The 19,459-nt window shown below is 42.2% G+C and overlaps 1 long non-coding RNA gene across 2 annotated transcripts; it reads left to right on the top strand.

Moving 5' to 3' along the window:
- Positions 1-432: 432 nt before the first annotated feature.
- Positions 433-8,824, top strand: LOC139230465 (uncharacterized). 2 transcript variants are annotated; one of them, XR_011587936.1, is made up of 5 exons: positions 433-459; positions 1,761-1,847; positions 3,045-3,305; positions 7,884-7,976; positions 8,500-8,824. It is a non-coding gene; the product is annotated as an uncharacterized lncRNA (long non-coding RNA). The 2 variants fall into 2 exon arrangements; XR_011587935.1 differs by lacking the exon at positions 433-459 and having other exon boundaries at positions 1,729-1,847.
- Positions 8,825-19,459: the final 10,635 nt, after the last annotated feature.

Below are 19,459 nucleotides of genomic sequence, written 5' to 3'. Positions count from 1 at the left end.
AAACCTGCTTCCTGATATCCATCCTAAATGGCATATCGCTAATTTTAAATAAATGTCCCCTCGTTATTGACAAATCAGATACACTCAGTGACACTCAGAACAACAAATTATTTTAATCTTTTTCAGTGTTTAATCTGACAGCAACTTTTCCATTTAGTCTTCAGACCGTTGGGATCTACAAATAAAAGCTCTTTGTTCATGAGTGGCTAATTTGGAACAATTTGATGTATTAATATTTTACATTTACTTCAAACAAGTGAATATCTGGCGGCACATGTAGATTGGTGGAAAATGTGATACCGCCTGTTCTGTGTGCCTGCCAAAGTCAAATTTCACCCGTTGAGTGTTTCCACTATTCAACTGCTTAGGCCAAGCATGAAGATGGTGACAGATATTGAAACTATAATACATTTTATTTCTCTATTGCAGTGCTAATTGCTCAGCAGGGGACCACACAAGGTATGATGAAAATAATGTCCATTATTGATAATAATTCAGTTTGTTCAATTAACGCTTCCAATTTAGATCTACAGGACAGCAGCAATCCTGCAATGGAGCAATTTCCAGCTGGTCTCCCGAGCATAAAACTGACCCTCTGGAGTCACCACCTATAAGGGAAACGATCGATTATCATTTTCATTGAGTCACTGGGAATGTAAATTGGGCGATTTTACTTACGGTCGGCTAATCCCACGAGTTTTAAGCCACAGCGCCAAGTTTAATGTCTACCATAATATATTAAAGACAAAGTGATCTACAAATTGGTCTGGGTAACTGCTAGTTAATTTAAATTAGGATTGGCAGCGATTAATGATGATTAGCAGAGAAATGGATGGAAAGATAGACAGTTCTCTGGTGAAGTAACCGAGAATTCTGATGAAATTTGTGCAGTTTAAGTTGTTTATATTGACTTTCAAAAGGCACTGAATGAAGTACCACATAATAGATTATCGGCCAAATTTAAGCACGTGTGATTAAGGGGCAGTGGCAGTGTAGATAATAAATTGGCTGGAACAAAAACACTGAGAATAGTGGTTAATTGTCATTTTACTGACTGGAAGGGAATATTCAATGGTGTCTGACAGGTCGGTATTGGGATCCCTGTTCTGTCTGATAATTATGTGTCACCTGCACTTTTTTGTACCGCACATAATTTCAAACTTTGCAGAGGTCACCAAACTCGGAATTATTGTAAACAATGTGAAATATAGAAACAGACTTCAGGAGGATAACAATAGTCTGGCGAAATGGGCAGGCCCGTGGCAGGTGCAATTTAACGGAGGAAATTTGCAGTGAATTTACTAAATTTGTACCAATGAGACCGGATTTCAGTTGCATGGAGAAACTACAACTGTTCACCTTTGAATACAGAAGGCTAAAGTGAGATTTAAGAGTTGTTTAATATTGTGAAAGATTTTGAGTAAATAAGGAAACACACTTAAGAGTTAATTGTTGAAGTTTAAACGCACCCACCTGATACAGGGAGGCAGTCGTCCCAACCAACCATTGGTCCTTCTAAAAATGGTAGGGGGCAGAGTGTCGGCGTAACGGGATGGTAAATCTACTGATCCCACTGCGAGGTAACTACCACCCGATTTCACCATGTTAAAATTGCCTCTTAAATAGAAAGTTCGACTGATAGACAACAGATATCTAATGCCAGTTTGGGACAATGTGTAGCAAAACCCACTGTATTTATTACATATAGTGCAAAGATGCAATATTTCTAGTCATAACTTCCTTTTATTGTCTCCATGTAGCACCTGGACCGGAAGTTCTGGTTATTTATCCCAGCAGTGGAGTCGTAAAGGAAGGAGAGAAATTAAAACTGCAGTGTGTATACAGAGGTAGAATTAATGACTTTTATTGGAGGAAAGATTCTTACTATATAAATGGAGCTTACAATGAGTTTTATGAAACGTTTGTCGACAATAGCAGTGGAGGCTCTTACCAGTGTTCACTGTGGTCGGCACTGAAATGGCAATGGAGTAAAACTCTGGAAATATTCTCAATCGGTAGGTGATCTTTGACATTTATAACTTTAGGTAACCGTAAAAGAAAGAAAAAGCTGCATTTATATAACGTCTCTCACCATTTCTGAAAGCATTTAACAGACGTTTGAAATATAATCATTGTTTTAATGTTGGATACCTGAAAGCCAATTCGGGCAGAGCAAGTTCCGACAGATAGAAAAATGATAATGTCCATGTCAACATTTGACCTGCTGATAAAGGATTGCTCTTCCAATTATTTTTGCGGGATCTTTAACATTCACCTAAGTGGAAATACTGTGCCACGGTTTAATGTGTCACCGTAAAGGCACCGTTTGCTACAATATCGTCACTGCGAATCATGGAGTGAGATTCGAACCTGCGACATATTGTCTGAGGCCTTTAGGCTACCCAGTGAGCCACACCTTTTGTTAGTTAGTTATTGGTTAGTGCCTGATGAGTTAAACCTCTGGTAGTGGCCGCCATCTTTCGGTCAACTTTGACAGATAGTCAGCTCAGCACTTGTCCAGAAAAATCACATATTTAAAGAGACCTCTCAGTAAAATGTAACACAAAACATCAACATGTTAAATACTTGAATAAAACTGCCAAATGATCACTGAGCAGAAGTGTGCGGCAAGTCCACAAAACTGAAGTCACTCTTCCCTGGTACCATTGTGGGGAATCTCCCTTCAACCAGCTCTGCTCTAAATAGAACAATCCCAGCTCCTTTAGTCTCTCCATACCTGATGGGAAAATACCAGGCGTTCCTGGAGGGAGGGCTGAGTTTGTTACTAATTTGTAGAATAGGGTCTCGAAGTAAAAGTTATTTGCTGAAAGTTTGAGGGGAAACAGAAGGTGTGTCAGCTGAACATAAGAAGGGACGTGTGACTTTCTAACGCTACACTGTCGGTGGTGATTTTCGGGTTATAGATCTGTTGTTCATTACTGGGATCATAGCGATACATGCACTGTACAGCAAATGTTCAAGAGCATGTGATAAATGTATGTTAACATTCCAATTTGTACTTTATGTTTCCTGTACATTTTCAGCTTCTGATATCACTTTAACTCTTGAAATCCAACCAAGAGCCGTGCTGTCGGGTGAAAGAATTAGCCTCAAGTGTTCAGTGCCTGAATGGAAAGGGATAGGATCCTTTCTATGTTATCGAAAAGAAGAATTAATACCAGAAAATGTTCAATCTGAGTACATCATAGAAAGAGCCAAGATTTCAGATGAAGCATCATATCGGTGTGAACTGAAAATAGACTGCAGGAAGTGGGTCTCGCCGGAAGTAAACATCACAGTAACAGGTTGGTCACTGGCTTTGTTGTTTTCCTCCGAAGTTGCTGGTTGGTAAGTTGTTAGTTGTAAGTTGTACGATGCATCATCGTCATCATAGGCAGTCCCTCGGAATCGAGGAAGACTTGCTTCCACTTCCAAAGTGAGTTCTTTGATGGCTGAACAGTCCAATATGAGAGCCACAGAACCTGTTACAAATGGGACAGACATTTGTCGAGGGAAAGCATCAGTGGGGCTGGTTTGCTGCGCGCTTCTTCCGCTGCCTGCACTTGGCCTCTTCACGCTCTTTGCGTTTAGACTCAACGCCCTCCCGGATGCACTGTCTCCACCTCGGGTTGTCTTTGGTCAGGGTCTCCCAGGTTTCGATGGTGATGTCGCATTTTACCAGAGAGGCTTTGAGGGTGTCCTTTTAACGTTTCCGCTGTCCTCCTTTGGCTCGTTTACCACGAAGGAGCTACACATAAAGCATTTGCTTAGAGCGTCTCGTATCTGGCATGCGAACTATGTGGCCTGCCCAGCGAAGCTGATCGAGTATGGTCAGTGCTTCAATGCTGGGGATGTTAGTCTGAGTGAGGACACTGATGTTGGTGCGGCTGTCCTCCCAGGGGATTTGCAGGATCTTGCGGAGACATGATTGGTGATATATCTCCAACGACTTGAGGTGCCTTCTATACATCATCCATGCCTCAGATCCATACAGGAGGGTGGATATTACTACAGCCCTGTAGACCATGAGCTTGGTGGTAGATTTGAGGGCCTGGTCTTCAAACACTGTTTTCCTCAGAGAGCCGAAAGCTGGAGGCGTTGTTGAATCTCCACATCAATGTCTGCCTTTGTTGATGAGAGGCTCCCGAGATATGGGAAATGTTGGTGCGGATACATGACCTCATCTCTCTCATCTGGAGGGAGGAGAGCATGCCAGGAGATCTCAGAGATGCTGTGATTGTGACCAGTTTTTAAAAAGGGGACAAGTCCGACTGCGGCAACGACAGGGGAATTTCCCTGCTATCAGCCACTGGGAAAGTTGTCGCTTGAGTTCTCCTCAATCGTCTTCTCCCTCTGGCCGAGGAGCTTCACCCGGAAGCACAATGCGGATTTCGTCCTCCAAGGGGCACAACAGACATGATCTTTGCAGCGCGACAGTTGCAGGAAAAATGCGGGGAGCAGCGCCAGCCCTTGTATATGGCCGCCTTCGATCTTACAAATGCCTTTGACACTGTCGACCGTGGGGGTCTATGGAGCGTCCTCTTTCATTTCGGATGCCCCCAAAAGTTTGGCAACATCCTTCGCCTGCTTCACGATGACATGCAGGCCGTGACCCTTACCCTCCCCTCCCCTCTCCCTCCACGCCATACTGGTCCATTCCACAGTCACCCCCAGCACTCCCTCCCCTTCCCATGGCACCTGCCCATACAAGCGCAGGAGATGCAACACCTGCACTTTTACCTCCTCCCTTCCCACATTCCAGGGCCCCAAATACTCCTGCCAGGTGATTCAGCGATTTACTTGTACTACTTTCAGTTTAGAATACTGTATTCGCTGTTCACGATGTGGTCTCCTCTACATTGCGGAGACCAGACACAGATTAGGAGATCACTGTGGGGCACACCTTTGTTCCGTCCGTAAGCGTGACCCCGAGCTTCTGGTCACCTGTCCCTTTAATCTTCTGCTCCAACTCAGTTCTTTCCTTCCTTGGCCTCTTGCACTGTTCCAATGAATCTCAATGCAAGCTCGAGGAACAGCACCTCAGCTTTCATTTAGGCACTTTACAGTCTTTCAAGCTCAACATAGAGGTCAACAATTTCAGACCATAACCCATGCTCATGTTATGTTCCCTTTCCACACTGTTTTGTACAAACCCCTTCCCTCTCTTCTTTTCATTTTCTCCGTTTTCCATGGCAGCTGGTAATTATTACTCCATTCACACCCTATCTCGACTCGTCTGTTGTTTCCTAAGTTGTGCCATTACCTTCTCAATTTTACCCAACATCCCTATTGTCTCTCAAATTTCTTCTGCATTCCATCCTATCACCGACCTTCCATGTTATTCTTTCCTCTCCTGCCCCTTTCAGGCCCCCAGCACTTCCTTAAGGATATGTTGCATCTTGAAATGTTGCCAGTTCTGATGAGACCTGAAACGTTAACTCCGTTTCTCACCACAGATGCTGCCTGACCCGCTGAGATTTCCAACCGTTTTTGTTTATATTAATTGGGGTACAATGCTTCTGAAATAAACTAGCAGCATATTCCAAGGGTGGATTTCAACTTGAAATAAAGATGGAATGATTGGGAGGGGTGAGCAAAAACCTGGCTGAAAACATGGTTCCTGTGAAGACATCTGAAGCAGGATGTAGTAGAGATGGACCATGGGATCAGTGAGATGGTTTAGGAGAGTTGAGCCAAAGCAGTTTTACTAATGGTGTTTCGAAGGAAGCGGGTAAGCCCATCGGCCACAAACAAGTGAAGATACAGATACATTTCAATGAGATTATTCAGAGTGAGGAGCGGGATTTGAAATGTGCTGCTTTGATGGACAGGGAGCTAGATGGACACAATGGCGAGTAGCCTTTAGTGTGGAGAGAACCTTCCCAGTTGGAGCTTGTAGACGGTGGGGCTTAGACACAGAAAGGAAAGCATTGTAGTAATTGAGGCCTGAGCTGACAGATCCATGCTTCACTGTTTAAAAAGGGACTGAGTGGCAGAGGGTGGAAATAATTTTTATGTAGATATAAATATGTCCTCTGCAGAGCGGATCTTGTCACGGTTATAAGTGGATTTTTATAAGTACCTCTGTGGCAGAGCGAAACAAATGATTCAAAGGCAGATCATCCCAGGAACTACTGTTTGCACTGTTAGCTTGGAAGGTGTAACATCTTCTTTGACATCCACCTGTTTGAAGTGAGGCACTGCGCCATTGACATTAAACAGGTGAATGCCAAAAAAGAACAAGGAATGTCATCTGAACGCGTCAAGTGTTGATTCTACAAAGTGATTCAGTTATTAGTAGGTTTAAATATGTTGACCTCGATGTTTAAATATCAAATAAAGGGAATTTATTCAAAGAGATTAATGCTAAAAACATTAATACCACAGGCAATCATTTCTGGGGTATACATTTTAGCCTATCATTTATCGACAGCCGTTGCTAATGTTTTTTGTCACAAATAGACTGATCATTGTGTTCGATTGGCAGCAGTGGGACACTCAGTCTGCAGGTTCCAGTTCAGTTGAAGGCACCGCTCAGAGCTAATTCTACCTCTGGGAGAAGGTGCAACATAGGTCATATCCAATTCATAGAAACATCGATCTTTGAAGCACATAAGGAGGCCATTCGGCTGGCCGTGCCTGTGTTGGCTCTTTGAAAGAGCAGTCATGCTTCGCTCCACATCCCAATGTTTTGTCCCTAAACCTGTTAAGTTCCTCATCCTCAAAGAACTGTCCAACTCCCTTTTAAAATTATTGATGGAGTCTGCTTCCAAAATCTTTTCAGGCAAAACGTTCCAGATTCCCACAAGTCTCTGAGTGGAAATGAACTCCTCATCTTCCCTCTCGATATTGTGCCAATTATTTTAATTGATGAACTCTAATTATTGACGCACTCGCCAGAGTTAATTGTTTTCTCCATCTACTCTATCAAAACCTCTATCGTCTTGAAATGGCCTCCCGTTGTTAAACCCTCATGTTCGATCCTTTCTGGTGCATGACTGGCGGAGAATTGAATATGGTGCATTGCACACCATCTTATTCAAGTTACCCGCTGAGCACATAACTTGCTCCCAATCCGATGCTGTCCAAGTTGCGCTTCCGTTCAAGACCGATTTATATCTCCATGTCCAGCAACTTTAGTTCGAACTGAAATTCAGAAGTTTGGAATTAACCTTTTCAACAGAATTTTGGAATGGGCAACAAATGCTGGTCTTGCCAGTGATGCCCCCATCCCGTGAACGAATAAAACAATCTACATCACTGATGTTACAATACAAAAGGCATTTCTGAATGAAGTGTTTTCACAAATGCCTTTACAGCATATCTGAGCTTTAAATTTGAACTTGAACGTGCTGAATTAATTCCTGGGAATGAAATTAGGGAAGCAGATTCGGAGAGTCATGACAAACTGACCAAAAGCTATTTCAATAATGGAGGGACGAATGAATGGCACTGGTAAATCTAATAGGCCACATGCAAAGGGCTGAAGGGTGCAATGAAATGGATATATGTAGAGGAGATGTCTCAGAAAGAAGGTAAATACAAGACCAGAAGTAAATATTTGACAGAACGGTGGCCACGGATCCAGATGGTAAATAAAATGGGAGAGTAGAATTTAATGCAGAACACAGAAAACTGGATTAGTTGGAGTTTGTAGAGCGTCGGGTTGAGAGCCCAGAAATGAAGACGGTCTAAAAATTCAATCTAGAGCTGAGAAATTCATGGATCAGTGTTTTATGATGGAGGGTCTGAGGTGGGGCTGATGGGAGTCATTTCACTGCAGGTCCAGCATGTATGGTTAATGATGCATGTGGTGAGAGATTGGATCTGTATTGCTTGTACCGGTATTGTGGTATTCATGGAATATGTTTGTTTGATTCTAGTGCCGATTTGCCCCACCACGGTCAGAGCCACCATCCTTATACTTTTTCTAATTGCTGCACTGGTTTTCGTAAATCTTCCCAACAACAAGCAAGGTGAGTAATGTTTTACAGACCGGTGATTGGTGTTATGGTCACGTGAAGGGATTCTGTGTCTTCCAAGATCAGTTGCAGCATTCAAAATGTAACCTTATGATTAGAGAAAGGGATGAGTGGTCTGTGCTGGAGAAAGAAAAATGTTATTTGCAAAGATTAGATCAGAACAGATAGGAGCTTAATTCTGGCGTGAACTTTCTCGCTTCAGGGAATTTTCCCCATATGTGTGCTGTTCATAATAGTTATATATCTGGGCGAGGCACAGAACAATAACTAGCAGTATCACTCGTGGTTAGTGTGAGGAGACGATTTGGCCCGAAGCATTTTTAATGCAGTTTATTGTAATACCATAAAGGTTTCTGCACGACTTTTCTGTTTGATGCTGCATTAATAATTAATTTAATGCACGTTGGTAAATATTTACAATTAAGATGAATGAAAATGTTGCTGTTAAACAAAACCAACTATACAAAAATATTTACTGTATGAGCTGCTGATTTAGGTCCTTTCTTATTTTATCCAGACAATTCCTCAAAAATTTCACATCTGTTGGGTAAGTCCGAGAATTGTTTATATTAAAAAGCCATAGCTATATCCAAGATATATACACAGTCTCTGTCCCGCTGATGTAAACGAGGTTAATGCTCTTAAGAGCTAAAACTCTGTGGGGTAGATTAACAATGTGCATTGATTTTAAATCTGGCCTTACGGATCAACCACTTGTGACAGAAAGCGCCTGATTTCTAATTGCTTTCATATCAATGGGATTGAATAACATGTGGTGTCTACAAAGGGTGTCGGTTCCGCAACGCCAGTTTTGCATCTGGTCGGAAAGTTGAAAATCTGCCCCGTTGACTCGAGGCCTTTGCTGTAGATGACTCTGACAGATTATTCTCTCTGCGGACTATATGGAGTAATTATTTTCTACTTTATGCCAGTTGTACCAGGGCATCCTAACGACATCCTAGGCAAAGGGACGATTACAAAGCGTTTTATGCTCTGCAATATATTAGTTTCCAGTGATTTGTAAACACATTTTGGGCGGAGTGCAACAACCGTTGGAGATTAGCTGCACCCTGCTTTCCACTGCCGCCGAAGATTTATAACTCAATGAGCTGGGCTACCTTTTAACCCTCAAATTTAATCCACATGTAAATAACAGGGAACTGAAGCAGTCTCGGATTCAGTGTGCATGGCGATTGTGCATGCATTTCATGTCAGTAACATTCACACACTGACTTTCTCAGGCAGTGGCCCATTTAACTCAACAAGCCTTTCTGGATACATTTCCTCATTTAATAATCTTGAACTCTTTGTTGGGAGGGAATATCTGGTGCCTTTGTGAACCCAGCCGCAGTTTATTGTTAGACTGTTCTATGCTAGACATCTTTCCACATGTGTTTAAACCTCTTATTGAAAGTTGTTTTAACTTTCGATTTGCTTCTGTGACCCTTAATTTGAAACTGTGGTACTTTCCTCTTGACCTTGTGTTTAAAAGCACACCTGTATACACAATCGGCAAGCCCCTCGTAATGGTAAGTAGTTATTCCTAAAACTTCTCTCTCTCCTTTCAAGGCTGAATTGCATCAAAGTAGTCAGACTCCTTTCAAGCTCAGTCTCCATGGTTCTGGAAGTAATCTAATGACCCACCTTTTACACTCCAAAATTCTAGTATGTTTAATTTATAGAAATTATATCAACACTGTGTTCACTGCATCAGATGTGGAGACATTGGCTGGGCGGAGAACAGAAAGAATGATCTGGTGAGAAGGATCTCATGCCGAAAGCAGACCCGGCGAATTTCCGTTCTTTAAGTTGCGTGAAAGGAGAATCGGACGGTTCTGTAATGGATGTGTGAACTTCACCATCATATTTACCTCTGTTCCTTCAACGTGATTCTTAACACACATGTGATAGAAAAAAAAGCATTTTTTCCCCACGGTCTTGCACCAATACCAACTCTAATTTTAGGTTATCTCTCTTGATTTATAGGTTACACGGTAGTGATGTATCTCAACGTTCTCTTCACATTCCTAATTCCCTTTGAACAGTGCATCCACTGTTTGTCCAATCTGATACCCAAATAACAAAGATACATCCTTCCGTTTATTCAGTATTGCTATCACCCTTCCATTTAGGACACAATGGTGTGAAGTTGACTTTTATGGTGGAACAGAAACAGCTGGTAATGGATCGCTGGGCAGTTTTACCCGCCGGTTGTTTCCCATATCCAAATTGGGCTCGAGTGGCAGATCCTCGACTGCCCACTTTCTGTTGAGTGGCAAAAGTGAATATTAGCTTCAGCATTGCAACTTGCTTCTCGTTACTGGCATTACAGATGGGCTGTCTATGAGTGTTAGCTCTCGATTTGCGCTGTGGTCAATGACAAATTTCTACCCTTGAGATTCTAGTTTAATGAACTCTGTAAAATATGAGTGAGGTCAGGGTAGTCCCCTTTTGAATTACATTGAACATAGAAACATAGAAACATAGAAAATAGGTGCAGGAGTAGGCCATTCGGCCCTTCTAGCCTGCACCTCCATTCAATGAGTTCATGGCTGAAAATGCAACTTCAGTACCCCATTCCTGCTTTCTCACCATACCCCTTGATTCCCCTAGTAGTAAGGACTTCATCTAACTCCTTTTTGAATATATTTAGTGAATTGGCCTCAACTACTTTCTGTGGTAGAGAATTCCACAGGTTCACCACTCTCTGGGTGAAGAAATTCCTCCTCATCTCGGTCCTAAATGGCTTCCCCCTTATCCTTAGACTGTGTCCCCTGGTTCTGGACTTCCCCAACATTGGGAACATTCTTCCTGCATCTAACCTGTCTAACCCCATCAGAATTTTAAACGTTTCTATGAGGTCCCCTCTCATTCTTCTGAACTCCAGTGAATACAAGCCCAGTTGATCCAGTCTTTCTTGATAGGTCAGTCCCGCCATCCCGGGAATCAGTCTGGTGAACCTTCGCTGCACTCCCTCAATAGCAAGAATGTCCTTCCTCAGGTTAGGAGACCAAAACTGTACACAATACTCCAGGTGTGGCCTCACCAAGGCCCTGTACCATTGTAGCAACACCTCCCTGCCCTTGTACTCAAATCCCCTCACTATGAAGGCCAACATGCCATTTGCTTTCTTAACCGCCTGCTGTACCTGCATGCCAACCTTCAATGACTGATGTACCATGACACCCAGGTCTCTTTGCACCTGCCCTTTCAAGACCAGGTGAGGCCAAAATCACCTCAGCCATGTTCCTATTGAATGTCAGAGCAGGCTCGAGGTTCCATATGATCTACTCCTGCCCCTATTTCATATGTTCTTATGTGGGTAATTCAGGATCTACTGAGACAAGGTCTTCAGAAAACTTGGGAGGAAAGTGCCAGAGCTCGTGGCCTTGTCTAGCACGAGTTTCTTCAACTAGTCCAATAGATGTGGCTTCGCCATTTAAAAACATTGTCTCTTGTAAACTGCTTGCTGAGTATTTACAATTATTTAACTATTTAATTATATTTGAAAGCGATATTTCAGTTGTTTGTGATAATTGTTAAACTTTAATCTCTGGGAGTGTTTCTGCACTAAGGGAGACCACTGGAAAAAGAGCCCGACCTCCGAGTGAGGAGAATTCTGCGGACAATTCTGAGTATACAGGTGTGGGATCGGCCCAAAGCACTGACCTGATATGCATGTGACGAATCATAGATTGTTCGGGGTAACATTTCCATTGTGACTTCTCTCCATTACTGTTATCACTTTGGTAGAAGATTGGAAAACCCCCCAGACAAATGACGCTTTCTGCAAGCTTTCCACCGAAGTTACAACGAGGCATTGGGAAAAGCCATGTAGAAATTCCATTGTTTCATCTGCATACACTCAGCACAGTTATTCTGCTTCAAGGTCTGGATAGTAAGCATCTATTTCTCCAACATTATCTCAATGTCCATGTCTATATCTGGACTGCGTCTATATCTGTCTCTGTCTATTGCTGTGCTTATCTTGAGCGCTGTGTCTATTTCTATGTCTACCTCCATCACCGTGTCAATACCTATCTCCATGTCTATGTGTAGCTGTACCTTTACACCTCTATCTGTATCTCTATCTCTACTTCTACCTCTCTTATTTATATATCTCTGTATATCCCAATCACTCTCCTTCTATATCAGTATCTCTACCTCTAACTATCTCTCTCTTTCTCGATCTCTCTATCTCTATGTAACAGTCTATCTCTATATCTCTATTTCTGTATCTCTCTAAGTCTCTGTCAAATTAACACACACACACACACACACACACACTAATATCCTAACTATATTCTCAAATTACTACCTTTGTCTCTAAAATGTCTCTAATCTCTGATATTGGATCAGTACCTATATGCATACCTGTTGCTTGCTAAAATGTGAAAATCCTTATTTACCTGTGATAGATCCTACAGAGAGAAATTGTGCATTACGTATTCGGAAGAGAAAGTTAAATTATGCAAATGTTTCAAGTAATTTACTTGGTGACTCTTAAAGGCCGAGATGGTTTTACTTCTCCACCAGTCCATTCACTGACGTAAAAGTTATCTTACTGCCCATAGAAATCTCTTCCTTCATCCTTATATTCGATCTAATAATTATTTTCTTGAGAAAATATTGAACGAGTAACAGATATGGACTGAATATGTGCAATACAATTGAGATTGTTACATTCATGCAAAGTAAATTTCCTTTCATTTTAAGTTTGAACCTTCTGACTATTGGCTGATGAGACATGAATCATCAATAATTGGACTGGAATAGGGACCCTGGGCCCCTAGAATAAAAATACAAAAGTTTGGTGTCTACAGGAATCTACAGGGACTTTCGGAGACAATACTTTCAGCAAGAGTATTCATCAAATTGTGTAAAGAAGGTTATTACCATGGTAGCCCCACATTTCGTGATGATCAATCAAAGCAAAACTGGGGATTCGTCACATTTCAAACAATGTGGATATTTCTTCACAAGAACCTCTATGTTCAGAACCTGATTCCTTCTCCATGGTGTGCACAGATGTTGATTCCTCATCACAGAGAATAACGCGCCTAACTTGAATGATTTCAGCATCTGTTTCTGGATGTAGATGCCGAGTGCCCAATGATCGATTGAAACATTTGGCACACTAGCTTCCTGCCTATGATGGGAATATTTTCATTTAGACCTAAATGACTTCCTATCGCTTATACACTTCGCTTGTATACAGTAGATAATTAACCAAATATCGCCCAGATGTTTTGGGACAACATCTTACTGACTGATTTCGCCTGGAAATTCTGCATTGGTACGAATTGGCTGCATATAACTTGGGTGTCCTGTACCAGACGGAGTGGCAGCATTTTCAATCCACACATAATCAAGAAAGTCTATTTATATGATTGCAATCAGGGGAGAGGTTTTACTGATGATTGGCAGTCTGTTGTGAGAGGTGTGTCTGTAATTAAACAATGTGTTGGTTGCCAGCTTCACTTTGACCCTGATATTCAGAGCTCTCTCCTTCATTGGCAAGTTTCTGACCTACAGTGAATCAGTTGCAGTGTTAAGTAAACAAATGAGCCTGTTTTTTTCTTACTGTAGCCACTGTTTCGATTGCTTGCTCAGAATTATGTCAAGTACTGCAATCTGAGGGAACCTGGGGTCAAATTACCTGAGTACCTCAAATATTATTACTGGGCAGTCTGTGGGATCAGAACATAATGCATTGTAAGTTGTGTCAACAGCACTAAAAGTAAGGATATTTTCACAGGAAAGCACAATAGTAGAATGTGCAAGAGTCATTCAGCCATATATGTCAGTATTCTGGAATAAATCAGCTTGTACACATGTGCTTAGGGGAATGGGAAGAGTTTATGACGGCAATTAGGTCACATGTTTACAATAATATAATTGGAACAGTTAACTGTATGTTTGTTCGGTTTATGTTATTTGTGTAGTTACCTTTGATGTATAATGGTTTGCTCGTGGTATGTATGGAATGTAATGATCAACGGTGAAATTTGGGAAGAGAGATGTGAGTGAACCACTGTTTAACAGCTCATACTGGAATCGTGAACAGTGTGATAGTGAAATAGCTCATCGTGTATTCCTGAAGTATGTATGACAGAGCCCACACTGGTTGTGGCTAACATGAGGAGAACTGATCAGTCCTGATCCTGCATTGCTGCAACTGAGTGTGTGTGAAATCTGCCTTTTAAAATATGGAGAGAAACAGAAACAAGAAAGCAGTCCAACACAGTCAATGAATCGCTCCTTGTAACCATTAAAATTTATACATTTCTCCTATAATAATGAAGAAAAAGGTGTTTGTTTTGACATTTCTGGTCCAACTGAATCATGTACAACCAATGACCTGTTATCAATTTCAATGTGCAAATTCCAATAAATAATGAAATTTTGTGATAACTTCAGAAGCTTGACTTTAAATGTTTTACGCACTCAAAGCTGACCTGTACCGGTTCAGTTAGTGTATGGCATAACCTAAGGACAGTACTTGTACACAGTACCATGTGTATCAATTCCAGTAATTCGTGTAGTAATGGCAGTCCTGAACCAGCAGGACACTGTAGACACTAATCACAGATCTGCACAACGCGGACAGTGTGGGTAATAATCACAGACCAGTACCAGCAGATTTTTGTAGCTACTAATAACATATCTGCACCAATATGACAGTGCAGATACTAATTGTAGAACTGTACCGATATTATTCGTCCGAATGTGAATCCGTACTCTTTTGCAGTCTATGTTCGAATCAGCACAATTAGGTCAGTGTCGGTTCTAGTCATAGTCCTGTATATGGATGGCATTGTAAGTACTAATCATAGATCAGTACCAATAGCATGGTATAGGTAGTACACATAGATGTGCACCATTTGAAACAGCATACATACTAACCATAATCATGCACTGGTAGTACAGTATAGACACTAATCTCAGCTGCTCCAGTAGGACAGAAAACGCAGTAATCATAGACCTGTAATATTTTGACAGTGCAGCAACTAGCCATAGTCCTTTATCAGTATTGGAGTAAGTACTAATAAAAATGTGGCTAGTATACTTACTAATTGTAGACCGGCAGAACAACATTGGTACTGAAAGAATAGGGCAGTTACGCTAATCATACCTCTGTACCAGTAGGACAGTACAGTTGCAGTTAATACTTGGGGGTAAACGTTTCACTGTTTTAATTTCACAGCATAGTCACAGCCTTATACATCTGCCATGGTTAAACTGATAGGGTTAATCGTTTCACACAACACATACTCACTAATTCGAATGTTACACCTCAACAATAGCATGGACACATTTTTGTAACACTTAATCAACACTGAATGGGTGAGATATTACATTGCACTGCCTGCCTGCACTGAGTTGGCTAAACTTATCTAGCGTCCAAAATTTAATGTAAAATATATAATCCGACACTGGTTCTGATAGAGCAATATTTTCGGTTACCTGGAGTGAGCCGAATAGTGGGATTAGATTGGGCAGTTCAAGCAGATGCACCTCATTAGCCTGGATTTCGGTTTCGGTAATTTGTGAGTTGAATCACGTCTTTGTAAAACACTGGGTTAAACTGGTATTAAATGGTGAATTGTGCTAGAGTGAAACACGTTCAGTGGTCACAGTCCCCACTGTTCTCAGCCCTCCCCCCGCCATTCCCCCTCTACCGTTGTGCCAGGCCCCACACACACAGCTGGGGTGACCGTTTCCCTGGTCCATAAAAAAGCCTTCAGCCTGTGGCCACACACCAGGCCAGTCTTTGTGTTAACGGTACAAGCTGCGGTTAGAATAAACCATCTTTAAAACTGTTTGCAAAGATGTCTCCGGCCTGGATTCCAACTGTTGGCTTCTGATTGGAATTTAGTTTAAAAGCTGACAGGGCTCAGTTCACTTTTCAGCGTTAGAGTGGACCCGTTATCGCGTTCGGTGGAGCTTCCTCTTTTGTCCAGTGAGGTGTGAAGTCACACTGGTCTCAGGGCACAGTCGCCTGGTGCAAGGGCAGTGAGCTCCACAGATGCAGCCTGCTCTCAGGGAAGTCGCTCCAGCCATTGTCTCCTCATTCCCGTAAGTACAGTTTGGGGATTTGAGTGTGTGCCCCTTCGGCCCTGAAGCAGTAGTACAGTGTCAGCGGCTGAATGTGGGCGGCCACATTTGTTGGGAGCAGGAATGGGAAGTGGGACAATGCGCTGGGGAACAAGTTGCTCTGTGTTGGACGAACTCCATTGGTTCTGGTGATGAGTGGAAATGTTCACCCAAATCTGACTAAATAGAGGCTGCATTGAAACACAGAGAATTATGATCTATGGGTCTGTTTATATTTGAATGTTGCTGTCTTTAAGGGAAGCGACTGGTTTCGAAGTAGAAACATGTAAGGTTTTGGGGAAAGTGGGGTGTGGGACAATTGACAAGTTGTTGTGGAAGATCCAGCGCAGTCGCCTTCTGCACTGTCTGACTCTATAACTCCAGTTTTCAGGTAAAAGGAGCTGGAAACAGCTGATCCGAAGCCCGTGTCTTCACAGAAGGAGGTGGACTTCTGCTCAGACCCCCCACATTGGGAATGAAGCACCTCTGTCACCTTCTGATCTTCTGTAAGTGAATCTCCAATATTTCCAGTGCCTTTGGAAACCTGCATCACTCCCCGCGGAACTATAATCAGACAGTCTGTAAGAGACAGAGTCACACTGAAGTGATACAGTTACCTAAAGTCAGACATTCAATTAAAATGTCTTGAAATATAATTTCTATGTTTCAGTATCAAATCAGAATTTAGTGCGACAGCAGAACATAAGAACATACGAATTAGGAACAGGAGTAGGCCATCTAGCCCCTCGAGCCTGCTCCACCATTCAAAAAGATCATGGCTTATCTGGCCGTTGACTCAGCTCCACTTAACCCTTAATTCCCTTATTGGTTAAAAATCTATCTATCTGTGATTTGAATACATTCAATGAGCTAGCCTCAACTGCTTCCTTGGGCAGAGAATTTCACAGATTCATAACTCTCTGGGAGAAGAAATTCCTTCTCAACTCGGTTTTAAATTGACTCCCCCGTATTTTGAGGCTGTGCCCCCTAGTTCTAGTCTCCCCGACCAGTGGAAACAACCACTCTGCCTCTATCTTGTCTATCCCTTTCATTATTTTAAATGTTTCTACAAGATCACCCCTCATCCTTCTGAACTCCAACGAGTAAAGACCCAGTCTACTCAATCTATCATCATAAGGTAACCCCCTCATCTCTGGAATCAGCCTAGTGAATTGTCTCTGTACCCCCTCCAAGGCTAGTATATCCTTCCTTAAGTAAGGTGACCAAAACTGCACGCAGTACTCCAAGTGCGGCCTCACCAATACCCTGTACAGTTGCAGTAGGACCTCCCTGCTTTTGTACTCCACCCCTCTCGCAATGAAGGCCAACATTCCATTCGCCTTCCTGATTACCTGCTGCACCTGCAAATTAACTTTTTGGGATTCACGCACAAGGACCCCCAGGTCCCTCTGCACCGCAGCATGTTGTCATTTCTTACCATTCAAATAATATTCCATTTTACTGTTTTTTTTTCCAAGGTGGATGACCTCACATTTTCCGACATTGTATTCCATCTGCCAAACCGTAACCCATTCGCTTAACCTATCTAAATCTCTTTGTAGCCTCTCTGTGTCCTCTACACAACCCGCTTTCCCACTAATCTTTGTGTCATCTGCAAATTATGTTACAGTACACTCTGTCCCCTCTTCCAGGTCATCTATGTATATTGTAAACAGTTGTGGTCCCAGCACCGATCCCTGTGGCACACCACTAACCACCGATTTCCAACCCGAAAAGGACCCATTTATTCCGACTCTCTGCTTTCTGTTAGCCAGCCAATTCTCGATCCATGCTAATACATTTCCACTGACTCTGTGTACCTTTATCTTCTGCAATAGCCTCTTGTGTGGCAACTTATAGAATGCCTTTTGGAAATCTAAATACACCACATCCATCGGTACACCTCTATCCACCATGCTCATTATATCCTCAAAGAATTCCAGTAAATTAGTTAAACATGATTTCCCCTTCATGAATCCATGTTGCATCTGCTACGTTTGGTTAGTCAGGTTAACAGGATCTTTCTGCTCATGACTCCCTCTTTGCTATTACATGATTCATTCTGCTTAAAATTGATTCTGCGGTGAGCTTTGCATTTTCCTGTAGCTAGATGTTAATCGTGGTCGATATCGGTGCTTCATGATTTTGTGTTCCACAAGCACGCTTCTTTTTGGCCATCTGCCATAGAAAGAGAGAGACAAAGAGCAACTGTGAGAGAGAGAGACACACAGAGAGAAAGAACGGGACAGACAGACAGAGAGATAGAGAGAGGAAGCGGGTGAGTGGTGGTGCAGAGAGTGAGTCAGAGTGTAAGAGGAAAAAAGGCACACGAGAGGCAGAGTCAAAGAGATAAAGCAAGAGACAGACACCATTGACATAGACAGAGACACACAAAGAGAGGTAGAGGGAGAAAACAAAAGGCTAAAGGGTATTTAGCAGGGAAATTTATAATGGTGGCTCTTCAATATTAGTTACCGATGACAGTTACTGGAATATAGACAGAAGTGAATCTTTGTGGTCATGTGTCATTGAGGCTGCCTTCCTCTGAGATGATGATGTCAGCGCTCTGCTGCCTTGTTACCCACTGGAGCACGAGCAGAAAAAAAGGAACAAACACAGGGTTTACAGCTTTAATGTACCACCGACTTGTACGAGAAACATATCTATTTTAATAACTTGACATTAGTTGTGGCGTCATGTCAGGCACAGCTCGTCTCACAGCTTAATATGGGAGATCAGAAAAGATGTAAAGGTACAGCTTAATCTTCAGCTTATAATGGTCCCCGTGTTTATTTTGTTGACCAGCAGATAAAATCACTTTGTGGACAGAATTGGCCAAATTGAATACTAAAGGCCCAGGTTGCTCATGTTGAACAATGAAATACAGACATATCTGCATTGACCATTGACCCTTTGGCTATTCTTTTTGCAATGTTTGCAGCTACATGCACTGCCTTAGTGGTGTAATTCCTGTGGTCTGAGGTGTGACCAAATGTTTCTGCTGCCTGCTGCTTGGTCATGTACTATCATCACTAGCAATAGTTGCAACCCTGCCAATACTTGTGACGATGTTGATGATAATGATGAGTAAACTGATGATAGGAAAACAGCAGGAGCTAACCAGTCAGCTCTCGATCCTGCTCTGCCATTGAGGTATAGATCAGTGATTTTATGTCTCCATGTACCCGCCTCTGCTCAATATCGCGTGTTATCCTTAATCAACTAAAATTTATTCAGCTGTCATGAAAGCTCCAAATGAACCCTATGGTTGCAGAGTCTCCGTTTTTTCATGTGTCCATGGGACATCGTGCGCAAAGCTGGAATGTATTGCCCATCATAAATTGCCGTTGAGAAGGTTGTGATGAACTGCTTTCTTGAAC

Source organism: Pristiophorus japonicus, chromosome 19 (genome assembly GCF_044704955.1).
Source record: "Pristiophorus japonicus isolate sPriJap1 chromosome 19, sPriJap1.hap1, whole genome shotgun sequence".
Classification (NCBI taxonomy): Eukaryota; Metazoa; Chordata; class Chondrichthyes; family Pristiophoridae; genus Pristiophorus; species Pristiophorus japonicus.
Note: the sequence above shows the minus strand (reverse complement) of the source record. Positions and strands in the feature narration are given on the sequence as shown.